Source organism: Galeopterus variegatus, unplaced genomic scaffold, assembly GCF_000696425.1.
Source record: "Galeopterus variegatus unplaced genomic scaffold, G_variegatus-3.0.2 Scaffold1393, whole genome shotgun sequence".
Taxonomy (NCBI): domain Eukaryota; kingdom Metazoa; phylum Chordata; class Mammalia; order Dermoptera; family Cynocephalidae; genus Galeopterus; species Galeopterus variegatus.
This window is the reverse complement of record NW_007727504.1, coordinates 322856-337268: the sequence shown is the minus strand read 5'-3', so window position 1 is coordinate 337268 and position 14413 is coordinate 322856.

Sequence of the window (14413 nt, the reverse complement as noted above, 5' to 3'; positions counted from 1 at the left end):
GGAACTGCTCTCATCAAAATCACAATAACCACCAGTTGCTAATCTAATAGTCAATTTTCAATTCTCATCTTACTTGATATACAAGAACTGGATCCAGTTGATTTTCTGTCTCTCTCTGTCGCTCTCTTTCTCTCTCTCAATACACTTTCTTAATTTATCTTGCAAGACACCACAATTTTCCAATGTTTTTCTATCTCAGTGGTTGTACCTTCACCGTCTCCTTTGCTGGTTCCATTTCTTTTTTTTAATCTTCCAGCTCTTAATATTATAATTCTTCAAAAACTCAGTCCTTGTTTTCTTGTCTGATATTTACACTCTCTCTCAGGGACCATATTCTTTTTCAGAGTTTCAAATACCATTCATATGATCATGACTTCGAAATTTTTACCTCTAACTCGCCCCTGACTTCCAGATTAAACACATAATTGCCTACTCGACATTTCCATTAATAAAAACCTCTAACTAAGCATGTCTGAAACTGACCCCCCCTACCTGCCTCCCCCCTCCACATCCACTCACTCTTTCCTTTTTCCTTCCCCATTTCAGTTGGTGGCAAATTCATCGTCTTGGAATCATCTTTCATTCCTGTTCTTCTCTCTTATCTAAATTTAATATGTCATCAAATCCTGTTTACCTCCATAACATGTTTAGAATTCAAAAATGTCTTGTGAGCACCATTGCCATTTCCGTAGTTCAGATTATGTCCCCATTTCTCACTTGAATTTCTGCAATACTATAGCCTCTTTAAAATACCTTTGCTCTACCCTTGTTCTGTACAGTTGGTTTCCATGCCAGCAGCTGAGTAATTCTTTTAAAATATAGGTTGGGTAGTATTTTTCCTCTGAGTAAAAGCCTCCTCTATGTTTCAGTCATAGTAAAAGCCATAGTTCTCTACAAAGCTGCTGAGGCCCATGATTATCTGGCCCACTTACTTCCCTGGCCTTCTCCCCAAGGACTCCATCTCCACTGTCTATGCTCCAGCCACACGGACTTTTCTAGGTTACTTCACACACGTTCGGTCCCATAATCTCTTGTAGGGCCATTGCTGTGTTATCCTCTCAACCTGAAATACCTTCTCTCCAAATATCTGCTTGACTAAATCTCTCTCTTTCAATCTTCGCTTATATTTCATCTTTTCAGTGAAGTTTATCTTGACCACAACTTTCTAATACTGCAAATAAGTCCCAACTTTCATGTCAGCACTCACAATGTCTGTATACTTATTATCTAAAATAGTAAATACTTTATTTATTTGGAATTATGCTTCTTATTTTATGATTCCTCTCCTTAATTAAACTTGCACTATTACATTCACTGATATATCCCAAGTGCTTAATACACTCACTGCAACGTAATAAACACAAAATAAATACTAGATGAATGATTGAACATTAATAATGAATATCTATTTATACATGTATTTTTTTTAATTTGTGAATTCTATGTTCTATTTTCTTTGTAATATTCTTTTCCTTTCTTACTAATGTTTATTGATTTAAAAATGCTCTTGATTTCCATGGATATTCTTTTACATATTAATCAAGGTCTATCTGAAAATTATTCTGATATAAGAACATTGAATAAAATCTTTTTTAATGGTTACCCAACTGTTCCTAAACCATTTATTAAATAATCCTTTCTTTCCCCATCCTGGAAGCCAAAGTGAAGAAAGCATATAAAGAGAAGGCAAAAGATGAACTGAGCCTGAAGCTGATAGGATAAGAAAATGATGACTGATAATTAATAACTGGGATGAACAACTCATTATATATAGACCACATACATGCATTTGGGTCTATTTCTGGACTTTTGACATTGCTTCCTAATCTATACAGTGTATGAGTGTACTGCACAAAGGTCATGGAAAGATTTGCATTATCTTTCAATTCTATTTTTCCACAAACTTTTTTAAATTTATTTTTTTGTGATAGTACATATTTATGGGATACAGAGTTATAGTTCAATACATGTATACAATGTGTAGTGATCAAATCAGTATAGTTAGCAAATTCATCATTGTAAAAATTTATTGCTTCTTTGTGATGAGAATATTTAAGCTCCTCTCTTCTTGCTGTTTGAGAACATACAATATATTACTGTTATTATAGATGCCTACTACGACCATACACCACTGTGGCTTATTTTTCTCATATGTCTGTAATTTTGTGCCCATTAACCATCCTCTCACTATTGCCCCCCTTCGCCCCTCCCCAGCCTCTAATAACCACCTTTGCACTCTCTACTTCTCCCCGTGTCTTCACACTGGCTTCCCTCTGTACATGTCTCTCTCTTCACATGACGTTCTTCTTATGACACCAGTCATATTGGATTAGAGGCCCACCTTACTCTAGTATGACCTCATATTAACTAACTTATATCTTTAAGGAGCCTATTTGAAAATAAGTACATTATGAGGTACTAGAAGTTAGGGCTTCAATATACGAATTTCGCAGGGCACACAATTCAACCCTAACACCAAACATAGCACCTTTAGGGACCACATGTACAACAACAGCAAGAAAAAATACTTCTCACAAAGCAACAGTGACGGCAACACGACTAGAGTTAGAACGTTTCTCACAGAGCAAAAATTTAACATTGTTTGCTTGGTATTCTTCTTCTTAAAAGATATTTCAGCCAACCACTACCAAGGGGGAGGTTGCCTCACTAGACAATCACCCACTTAGTGTCCTCCCAAGATTTCACTGGCTTTTCTTGTCCTCACGTTTTCCTCTCCCCTTTCATCTCTGCTCTTCTCTTTTCCTTGGGAAAGAGATACAAATCCTTCTCATTTTCTTTTTCATACCTGATAACGATTGCCCTCAAGTAAAAATGGGACTATTGCAATAAACAGATCTAGTCTCCTTGGATGCAAAATGCACATTGAAGTAATATGTTGCCCTCTTCTTCAGGCAGCAGACAAGCAATATAAAATGCTATCACAGGAGCTTATGGAGTATACAACACAAACTTATTGCTTCATAAGACTGATAGCTACAGAATATAGTGAGCCACAAATGGGATATGCCATGCTTTGGAGTAAGGCAATTTTTCTTAAAAGATATTTTTAGTATAAAGTTTTCTTCCCATTAGAAAAATATTAGTATTGATAGTTGATATTAAATTTTAATGTCAGATGAAATAAAAATAAATTATTATATTTACCCTCCTATAATTTCTCACATTTCTGTAAGTATATAACTCTTCCTCTGAGTGACACTGCCTCCAGTTTTGTACATGGAGGAGATGAAAACTACTCCCCCCTTTTCAAGCAGAGCTGTAATGCTTTTAGAACCCAAACTGACTAAATGCAAACTTACAATCCCAGTGGATAGCATACCTTGTGGATTTCATACACATCACTCCTGCTCTGAGGTTCTATTTCCCATCAGAACATGAATTTTGGACAATCAGACTCTTTAAAAGAAAGAAATTAGGTCACTAAAGTATGGCAAAAAGGAAATCATTTCGCTTTTATCTCATCCTTATATGGCTCAGGGTTAAGTGTAACTCACATTGAACTCAAGAAGAAAGCAAGCTTTACCTGGCAGTTTGGCCCTACTAAGAGGACCATACTGCCATAGCACGGGAACCCATAGATACACTGAACATCGATACCAATTCATAAGCCATATCAAAGTAATTTCCCAAACAGACTATTACATTTCTTATTAGAATCTGGAACTAGGTGTTTATATAATAAATTCTCATTGTAGAGTAAACTGCCCAATATATGCAAGGCTAGCTTGCTTTCCTCTGGGTTATACAGCTTAGAAATCCAAAAATTATCTCATACTCTCCCTTTTCCCCCACACCTCACCTCATTTTAACTCTGTCTTTTCCAATTTCCACTCCTTTCATTGCTTCCTATCCCTTCTTTCAACAACTGGAAATTTTTAATGAGAAAATGGGCCAGAAAGAAACTCAAATATATAGTATTCTTGATATAAGTACTCGGGATTTGCTCTGTGCTTTACATAAATTAATTAATGCAATCTCCACCAGCACACGTCAGCATGGAAACATTCTGAATTGCAGACAATTTTTGAAAAATAATTCTCCTCCTACTCCATATCCTTTTAAACAATGTCAAAATTCTCAACTTCCTTTTTGAAAAAAATCAAAAACTTCCCTGTCCTTGCTGATTCTCATTTGTCTTTTCCAATTCTGTACCTTTTTCCCATTTTTTAAGATAAAATATAGAATCCATACTATAGAATATATAATGATTATATGTTTATGTCTAGCATATCAATAATACAATGCATGCCCACCACCCAGGTTAGGCCACAGAGCATTACTGAAGTGTTTGAGGTCCTCTGTATGCTCTTTCATGATTATGTTCTCAATTGCCTTCCTAGGGGTAAAAGTCTACCCTTGGACTTTGTATTTGTGGAAATGGCAGACTGCTTTATTTGAGACCAACTCTCCAACTCTCCTAGTGAAAAAATCAAAACAAAACAAAACAAAACAAAAAACCCATGCAAATTGGAAAAAGATTCTAAAGGGATCTATTTAAAGGAATTGGAAAGTTAACAAGGCAGTGTGCTCTTGAAGCATAGGGAAGCACAGACAGGTGAGCCTAACATTCTAGGTCTTCCATTCTAGGCATTTGCCTCTACTCAATTGAGTCATGAGCCCAAGAAGCCCAGAATGTGATATGTGAGGTTTAGCAGCTTAGAAAATCTCTTGAACATCTTACAGAAATTAAGAGCAAAATTTGATTTGAGGGTTCACCAAGAGGCTTCCCAAGCCTTGGTAAACACTCTGGAATTTTAGTTGAGAATTCCAAGAAAAGGATGAACAACAAATAAACAAGTCTAACTTCAAATAATCTTAAACTCTACTGGGGTTAAGGAGATTTGTCCCTCCATTAACTGCCTGCTAAAAGCAAAACTGAAATTTTCTCTAGAAAAGATGACTCAGATTTTCAAATTTTCTCTAGAATATTTCATACACATCTGGAATTTTATCAAAATTAACCAGGAATACCCACAAATAAATAAGAACTGCAAAAGAGAGAGAAAAAAAATACAGCAAAAATACATATACAAGAACTAAGCATGGAGTAATCAGACACTGACTCTTACTAATTAATTAAAATGTTCAAGAAATTGAATGAGAAAATGGAAAATATTACAAAACTAAAGACAATCTTTAAAAATAAAATGAATTATATTTTGTAAAGCTACAAAAATATCTGAATTTGAGCTCATTCTAAGGGCTTAAAAGATTTTATACAGCTGAAGAGAGAATTAGTGAACTGAAAGATAAGCTAAAATAAGTTTACAGACTGAATGAAGCCCAGGAGAAAAGTTGCCTCATCAGTCAAATCTTCCTTAAATATCTTATGTAGAGATGCCTTCTCCGTCACTCTCATTCTGCTGTTGAATTTTTACACTTTTATTTATCATGTCTCTTATTCTCATCTATTTCACTTATATTTTAATATTTGTTAGAAATTTATCTATGAAAATTCCTTGAAGCTAGAATGAGGATGATTCCTTTAAAAAGAATTTGCATCTGCTTCTGCTGGACATGAGAAGACATTTGCAATTCATGGTCTATTTATATACTATAGAAGACTGAGAGCAAAACCTTTCAGAGAATACATTCAGGCCCCAAACTATATATGCTGTTGACTGGAGTCTTAAAGACTCAATTTATATATTTTTTTCTTCCCCAAGATCAAATCTTGTGACAGAGATACATATTTTTTCTTTATGTGATATATATGTTTTTTTGTTGTTGTTGTTGTTGTTTTCTAAATCAGCCTTTCAGTAAAGATGTAGCTCTATAGGGATTCCAGCTTAATGGTAAGGTCTCTGATGCAATTCCACATAATTGCACTATATGTTTTGTTTTTCCACTTGTTCCTCTCTTGGTACAAATAATGTTACAAATAATGCTCTTGGCAAATGTAAATCATTAGAAAACTGAGGACACCTATTGCTACACCACTTGCTTACCTCATTGAAAATTGTGTTCTCATTTTTTGTGTGTTCTTTTTGATGTTGTTTTGGCTTTCAAATATTTCCCTTACATTGTTAGTTCAACTATAATTTTACAAGTTCTTAAATATTTAAATGTTTAAACACTTTAAATAAATGATTCATTAAATATTTTGGATCTTTTGGTAAGAAAGATTTTTAAAGTACAAGGAACTTTTGATAGAAACGATTTTTAGACTTGAAAATTACAACAAAATAAGTCACCCTTTTAGTCAAACTGTCCTGATAATACTCACCAATAATTCCCGTGTCGCTGGATATAATGATAGGTTTTGAGTCTTCATCTGACTTATCAGTAGCACATGACATAGCTGATCACTTTTTCCTTCTTTGAAACATTTTTTCTACTTTTATACCAGGATACTTTTGATTTTCTTTCCTTCTTCACTGGATATTCCTCTTCAGGTGCTAACATTGGACCATCCTTATTTTCTCAACACTAAAACCTGTAAAAACTCAGTTTCTGTGCTCAGTCTTATTCTCAGTTCTTTATATTTATTCTCTCATACAGGTGATCTCATACAGTCTTATGCTTTCAAATACCATCTATGTACTGATGGTTCCTAAATGTATATATTCAGCCTCAATTGTTCTTTGAACTAAAGGTGTATCACAATTGACCATTTGGAATGTCCAATTGTATATATAAAGAGCATATCAAGAAAAAGTACTGATTCTCTTCCTTTTCTGTTTCTCCTACAGTCCCCTTTCAGCAAAGGATACCTTCATTTCTTTAGATGCTCAGATCAAAAAACCATTAGTCATACCTGGCTACTCTCATTTCACATATCTTCCATTTGATCCATATAAAAATACTGTCACCTATTCCTGCCAAATAGCTTAAATCCAACCATTTTACCACCATTCTACTAACACCTTAGTTCAAGTCATAGTATCCTTTGCATAGATTTTCCAATATCATAACTACACTCATCTTCACTTATATAATGCTCATTTATCTTCCACAGAACAAGGCAGGGTAATCTCATTAATATAGAATTAAGACCTGATCACACCTATATCCTAAATCTCTAATGTGTCGTTTTATTACCCCCCAAAACCCCAAGTCTTTTCCATACTCAACAAGACTCATGGCATTTAGTACCTGACCACGTCTCTGATCTCATCTCTCCCACTCTAATACTTTCTTGTCCTGTTTCAGCCACATTGGACTCTTGGCTCTTCCATGAACATGCCTAGCCCACGCCCACTTCAAGTAGTTTGCACCTATAGTCCTCTCTGCCTTTCAACACTACAAAGACACATGGGAACCTGATCCACAGTTTTCTCCTCAATGAGGCCTGCCATAAATACTTTATTAAACATAGAGACCTCCATCACTTTCTATTCCCTAATTCTACTTTAGTTCCATTCATAGAATTTATGTCCACATCACATACTGTGTATATATGTCTTGATATTTTTTATTGCTTAATCTTGATGTAAACATGGAATTATTCTCTTTTGTTCACTACTATATCACCAGCTCCATAACAGAACCTAGCACAGAGGGAATGTTCAAAGAACAAAACTTAACTTGATAGGTATTATCTTCTTGTACAGAACAGGAGACAGAGGTAAAGTAGTTTCATGTGTTTCCCAACATAACAGGGCTAATAAGTAGAATAGCTAAAAATTAAATCCGGGTCAACTTTAAAATAATAACAAAACGAAATAAAGCAAAACAAAACAAAAAGTGAAATTTCACACTGCCCCTTGCCACATTCATAAAATCTTTGCATGGTGTTTATGACTTCAAGGTTTGACCCCAATCTGTCTTTCGAGCCTCATCTCCCATTACAAAGCATTCTCCTTACAGAAGCCCTATCCAAACCCCAGCTCTGTTGTTCGGGCTGTCTCTCTCCAAAGTCTTGCTCTGTTCACCTCTGGGCTTTGCCGCATACTTCTCCCTTAGCCTGGAGTGACCTCCTTTCCTACCTCTGGCTAATGAAACCTTCCTCTTGCTTTGACTTAGGTCAAATGCCACTGACACTGTTAAGTCAGTTCCAGTCATCTCAGTAAAAATTAATCTCTTTCCCTCCCAGGCACTGCCAAAGCACTTCTTTTTTATTTAACTTTTGGCACTTTACATTATGTGCCTTGTATCAAATGTAGTAATGTTCTTGCTCATGCCCATCACAAGAAACTAAGCTTCGTGAGGAAGGTGCTTTCTTTCTAATCAACTTTTCATTCTTTCTTAGATCTTAACAGAGTTTCATATACACAGTGGTATGCAATTAAATAATGCAGAAATAAATTCTTTAACTATTCCATCATATTCAGCTATCCCAATAAGAAAAATATCTAATTATTCTCATTTTTAATGTTATTATTTCGATGCATAAAGTTACAAACTTAGATTTCTCCTTTTCTCACTAGCTTGTGTGTTACTGTAAAGAACACTAATATGATCACTAGCATTTGTTTACATGTTTTCAAATAAATCCACGTTACCTAAAAATGTAGTAAATAGAGAACGGTCATTAAAAGAAATGTTTAAAATAATACATCAAGAAGGAGGCAAACAGAAAAGTAAAGAATGTGTGTCTGAGAGGGTAGTTCTCATTGTGACATGAGATGAAACTAGGTCTCCTTGGTCCCTCTAATTCTTCGATTCTGCCCCATGCTAACTCAGTAGACTTTCACTTTCTATTGTACATGTTTACCTATTTTTTTAGCCCTTAGAAAGTTACGGTATATGTTCATGAAATTGCAGATACTTTGATGTAGTTAACACTGAAGATACTTTGTGCAGATACTATAAGGAGGGTAAATATGCAGAGTTCAGGCTAGAGAATAACTTCCATATCATGCTAAGATATTTGCACTTATTCCTTATGCACATGAAAGGCCAAAGGAGAATTTTGACCAGAAAAGCAACTTAAACATATTTGAGGTTTGAGAACATTAGATTCAACAGGAAATATCAACTGCCTAGGGAAGAAATTTGAGTCAAGGGGTCTGTTAACAGAGCAGAGAACAAAGGCCTCATTCTAAGCAGCGGACTAGTAACAGTGGAGAGAGAGAGAGAGAGAGAGAGAGAGAGAGAGAGAGAACAATAAAGACTGTGAACTTTACAGAACAAACCCTACTAAAATAAGTTGTTAAAGTATTTACTAATTTACTAATTGTGGTTTCATTAGCATATATCAAGTGCTTATTATAAGATGTGTACCTAAGAATATAATGCTATTAATATGTTAAAGTATAAAATAGTGCATTTTTTAAGCCTAGTCAGGAAGAAGTGAAAAGCAACTAGAGTTGAGAAGGAAGAACAGGGGTTAACCATGAGGTGAAGACAACAGGAAAGGGTATTTTGAACAGGGGGAAAAGCATGTACAAGCCAGTGGCAGGACAGGGCATAGCAAGCTTGAGAAACTGGTACATGTCCATCAGCAGCCTCAGAAGACAGCAAGAAGTCATGGTGTGAGATGAGACTGAAGAGACAGGTAAGGGCTGGACAAGGAAGGACATTGCCGACTATGGTAGTGTCAGAAAGATATAGGGCACATGCTTTTTCTCACATCCTGAAAGTATGTGGAGTTAAAAACCTTTCTGTCATTTATGGATAAAGAACAAATTTACATTCTAATGTTAACAAAATGACAGGAAAAAAAAAAAAAAAGATGAGGTTTTTTGTTTGTTCTTGCCTCCTCGTTGCCCCTAACCATTTGGAAAGAAAAAGAAGGTAAGGAGTCATTAAAAAAAAAAAAAAAAAGAAGGCCCAGAAGAAAATAACTGAGTTGAACTTGCCAAATATATTTGAGTGAGGCCCTTCTCAAGTGCTCAGGATCTCATAACAGGACCTATTACGGAACCATCCAACTTTCATCCAGGTCATGGGATTTGCATAATCATTTCCAACTACCCTTTGTGGCCATCCTAGAGCACTTGCACCCAGTATCTCCAGCATGCTTCAGGGAGGAAAGTCCTCTGTACACTGGAAGATTGGGACTGCATTAAACAAGCTTGAGATCATGGACTGGAATAATGATCACTGATGCCCCACTTCTGCTACAAAAAATGAGAAGGCAACAAGTAGTTTTGATAACATAGTTGGGTTTCAGAAGAAGCACTCTGGCTGCAAAATGCTAAAATATCTGACGCAGGAATGGGAGAACGAACGCATGCAGCATCACAGCCTATTGTAGTAGGCACACCTACCGATTTTGTACCAGTGAGGTAGCAGAGAAAATGGAAAAACATTTTGTATATAAACAGATAATGAGGAGCTAATTTAAAAAGAGTTATTGATGGCTTATTGATTAGACATTAAAGATGAGAAAAGAGCACTTAGCCAAAGGATGCTGAATTAGGAAGAAATTTTGGTGTTAGACAAGTAGAAAGATTTCAAATGATACCTCTGTGTTGATGTCCAACAGGAAGTTGCAAAGAAGGTAGACTTGAAATTCAGGTAAAAGTTGGAGTTGCGTGATTTCAATCATTCGCAAAGGAACAATAACTAAGAACAAAAAAATCTAGTGAGGGCCAGTTGCTGTAATTTACAAATATTATTTCATTTAGTCCTCAAAATAGTGCTGCACGATAAACACTTTAATGACACCAATTTATAGATGAAAAAAGTGAAGCTTATAAAGGGAAATAGTCTAGGGTCTGATTTCAAAGTTCATCTTCTTAAATCTTTTTCTGCCTCTCTATGATGTTAGGATATTCTGAGAATGGATGAGATTGCCCAGAAACAAATAGAAAGCACAAGAGAATGAAAAAGAAGACAAGGAAGCATACGAAGAAAGCCAGAAGAGTGAAGTACCTTCAAAATCAAAGATGAAGATTTGATGATTTTCAATGGTGGTTTTTATGAAGTTTATTAACCTTGCAAAATGCTTCTAAAATACTGTATCAGATGATTAATGAGAAAGCTTATTTAGTTCAGTCATTCAAAAAAATTATTTGAGCAACTAATCTTTCCCAGGCACTCTTCTGTTTGCTGGAAATACAGCAGTGAACAAGACAGAAAAATCACATTTCTGATGGAAATTAGCTTCTAATAGGAGATGGATAATAAGTATTTGTGTGATTTAATACCATGAATCAACACTTACCAATGAGGAGGTCAATGGAATTACGTAAATGAAGCAGACTGTCTGGGCTGGAAGCCAGATGGTCATGAGTTGAAGAATAAACAAGAGGCAAGTGTTCAAGTGGGGTAAAGTGAACATGGATTATTGCTGCACACTGTGTGTTAAGAGAAAGGATATGATATACAGGTTGCTGGGAAAAGGTGCATTAGATGGGTCTTGGACACTGTGATGGTTAATTCTATGTGTCATTGAGACTGGGCCACAGACTGCCCAGTCATCCGATTAAACATTATTTCTGGATGTGTCTGTAAGAATGTTTCTGGAAGAGGTTAGCATTTGAATTGGTGGACTGAGTAAAGCAGATGACCCTCCCCAATGTGGGTTGGCATCGTCCAAACCCTTGAGGACCTAAATAGAGCAAAAAAGTGGAGAAAGTTTGAATCTGCCCCCCCTCTGCCTCGCTGTTTGAGCTGAAACATTGATCCTCTTCTGCACTCATTGCTTCTAATTTTCAGACCTTCAGACTACACAGCACCAGATTCCTGGGCCTCCACTCCAGATTGTGCACAGCAGACTATGAGACTTCTCTGTCTCCATAATCAAATGAGCCAATACTCTGTGCCAGGTACTCTTATGGGTTCTGGGTATATACACAGATATATATATACACACACACACACACACAGATACTTCAAAAAGTTCATGAAAATGTGGAATCTTTTCTTTTTGAAGACCCCTTTTGTGTGTGTTTATATGCATTCTGTATATGTATATATGTATACATACACACAATATGTCTGTGTATATACACACATATATACAGTGTGTGTGTGTGTGTATGTGTGTGTGTGTGTGTATACACGCTCTTTCTCTGAATGATCCTAACTAATGTGGATATGGTCTCCTTTTCTGCAGTTTCCAGTTAGCAGCGTGGTTAAAGCGAGAGTTGTAAGTACTTGTTCTCAAAATTTAGCATCCCTCAGAATCACCTGGAGAGCTCATAAAACACAGAGAACTGGGTCTACTCCAAAAGTTTCTGATTTAGTAGGTCTGGGGTGAGACCCAAGAATTTCATTTCTAACAAGTTCCCAGATGATTCTGAGGCTGCTGGTTGGTAGATGGCACCTTGAAAACAACTGCCATAAATAAGAGGAAATTTTGTAAATAATCAGAATAGTCCAGACTTTAATAAAATTCCTTGTTCTCTCTGCCAACCAGTTTTTAATCAGGGGCAACAAGATCTTGAGCCAACTTGAGAAATTCTGTTCTTATTTAATTATTTAGAAAATTGAATATAAATCTTCAACAGGCTACTATGCTGTATCCTTGAAAAAGTCCCTATGTCTCATTATAATAGAGACTTCGCCAGCATTGCAAAATGTCAATTTTGCTGCTAAAGAGCAAGTTTTTAAAAGTGCATTTCACAAAATGTAGAAAAACAAGTAATTAAAATACTTTTCTCACGGCAGGCTGTCCCTTTAAGTAATCTAATCAAAAAGAATACATTGTATTCCTGCAAAAAGTTTTATTATAACCAATATTAACTTAAGATGTGAGAATTTACCATTGCCTTCCTAATAAAAGTTATTAACTTTGTATATTTTTAGTAAATGTTTTTGTTGCACTCACAAACTACGCATATAAGAGAAGTCACTTGCTCTGCCCAGATCACTCCCGTGATCCTTTGGCTGGTCTCCTGATGTCCTTGTCTATTTGTGAACACTTCCTTGACCTCCACACCATTTTGTACACATGTCTATTTTTCTTTTGCTATGGAAATAAGGCTAGATTATTCTACTTTTCAGGTCAAAGCTTATATGCCATTTCATTGGGTGAAGTCTTTCTGGCTTCCTTTAGGCTAGGCCCAGAATCCTTCATTATAAGTGCACAATGGACACTGAATTTTTGTTTTATAAATTTTGAAATTATATAGATATATGTCTGTGTGTACACACACACACACACACACACACACACACATTAAAAGTATACAGATCAATGTATTTTCAGAAAGTCTCTACACTTGTGCACCAGCAACCCTCCAAATCAGTATCACCAGAACACCATCACCATCAGCCATCTTGTGCCTCATTAAAGATTTGGACAGAAAGTCTTAGTCTTATAGCCCTCAGTTACATGTACTTGTAAACAAGTTCTGCTGTACACTTTAGATTGAGATGTCCTCTGCCAGGGATCTGTCCTCTGCCCTTTACTAGAAGGCAGATCTAGGCTTTTCTCAGTGGGTCCCTTTCTTGAATCATGGTAGATGTTCACAGATTCTAGAGCCCAACCTGAGGCAGCATAAACACGGACTTTGGAGTCAAGAAGAAAATGACATTAAGCTCTTGGAGCTAAGAGTATCTATGGGATTCTTGTGAAAATTATACGATGCAGAATATATAAAGTGCCCAGCACAATACTGACACCTCTTAAATATTTCCTTTCTACTACTTCATTTCCCTGTCTGAGGAAGATTCTCTGTTCTTTCATAATTCTGTCAAATGCCTCTGTTTTTGTTCTACAATACCCTGTCATCTTATTGATGTGGAAAATATTTGAGATTGATACTCAGATGCCTCTTACTCCTCAACCACCTTATATCACCAATCCCCAGCACCCTCACAACCCTTCCCAAATCACACAGAGTGGTTGATAACTAATTTATGTGTATGTACTTTGAGTATCCATGAAAAACATAAACTGGTGTTGGGTTGTGAAAGAATAAATGGATAGGTATAGACCATTTCTTCTTTGGATGGATGCCAATACATTTTTTTTTTCCTTTTTGTCTTTTTCCGTGTCCGGCAACGGATCGCAACCCTCAGTGTCGCGCCCGTACCGGACCGGGACCGGCAACGGGATCGCAACCCTCGTCGCCCAATACATTTTTGATTATCTTTTCTAATACAGAGGTTTTATTAATTACATAAAGAATAATTTGGTTGACTGTCTAGATGTTACTTATGTTGTCTTGTGCTACTCCAAATTTTAAGCAGAAAATAGAACCATAGTAACAGTAAGAATAGATGTCTCTGAAGTCCCAAACTCATCTGTTCTATAAAAATCCAACACTTTCAACCTTCTCTAAAGTATGTTTACAATTTCTCTTGGAAGTATCCAATGTGGAATAATAAAAGAGCATTTTTGGTTAGTATGGGGGGTTCTCCTATTATTCTTTTAACACGTTCTAAGGCTGCTAGAGACACTGAGGCATGTTGACTTCTGTCTCTCTCTAGGTCTAAGTGATAACAGCAGGTATTTATGATTTTCATTTACAAATGTTTATCAAATTCTGAAAACAATGCTGTAAACTTCTGACACAAACCTGATGCAAGGTGGCTTTCATTGTGCATTAAGTGC